At 50.0% G+C, this 590-nt stretch overlaps 1 non-coding gene across 1 annotated transcript; it reads right to left on the reverse strand.

The window, feature by feature from the left end:
• Positions 1 to 307: 307 nt before the first annotated feature.
• LOC128587000 (U7 small nuclear RNA) lies at positions 308 to 368 on the reverse strand. The gene has a single exon (XR_008380438.1). It is a non-coding gene; the product is annotated as a U7 small nuclear RNA (small nuclear RNA).
• Positions 369 to 590: the final 222 nt, after the last annotated feature.

Here is a 590-nt window from a genome sequence, read left to right on the forward strand (position 1 = left end):
TCAGAAAGGGCTTCCTCCTGTATCTTCTGCTCCTGTGGTCAACCCTCTGCTCTACAACCACAGCCCTTGAAAACCTTTTAGACAGGGTGGCACCTGTGGCTCAGTGGGTAGGGCACTGGCCCTATATACCAAGGGTGGTGGGTTCAAACCCAGCCCCGGCCAAACTGTAACAAAAAATAGCTGGGCATTGTGGTGAGCGCCTGTAGTCCCAGCTACTTGGGAGGCTGAAGCAAGAGAATCACCTAAGCCCAAGAGCTGGAGGTTGCTGTGAGCTGTGATGCCACAGCACTCTACCGAGGGCAAGGAAGTGAGACTCTGTCTCTTAAAAAAAAACCTTTCAGACAAATTGTAAAAGAGCTGTAGCACTCAGAGTCTTTTTCTAGCACATCCGAGGACACTCAACTGTGCCATCTCTCGTGGTTCCTTATTGCCGCCAGACAAGACTGATCAGCAGCGGGTACCCATCTAAACTCCACGCTGGTCGTTGATGACCCACATCGATGTTGACAGAGCAGTACCTGGTTTGTTTGTACTAGTAGTTAAATACTTTGACTATCGCCCTTGACTATGAAGTCCACACTCTAAGGAGG

The sequence above is a fragment of the Nycticebus coucang genome, chromosome 5 (assembly GCF_027406575.1).
Source record: "Nycticebus coucang isolate mNycCou1 chromosome 5, mNycCou1.pri, whole genome shotgun sequence".
Lineage (NCBI taxonomy): Eukaryota > Metazoa > Chordata > Mammalia > Primates > Lorisidae > Nycticebus > Nycticebus coucang.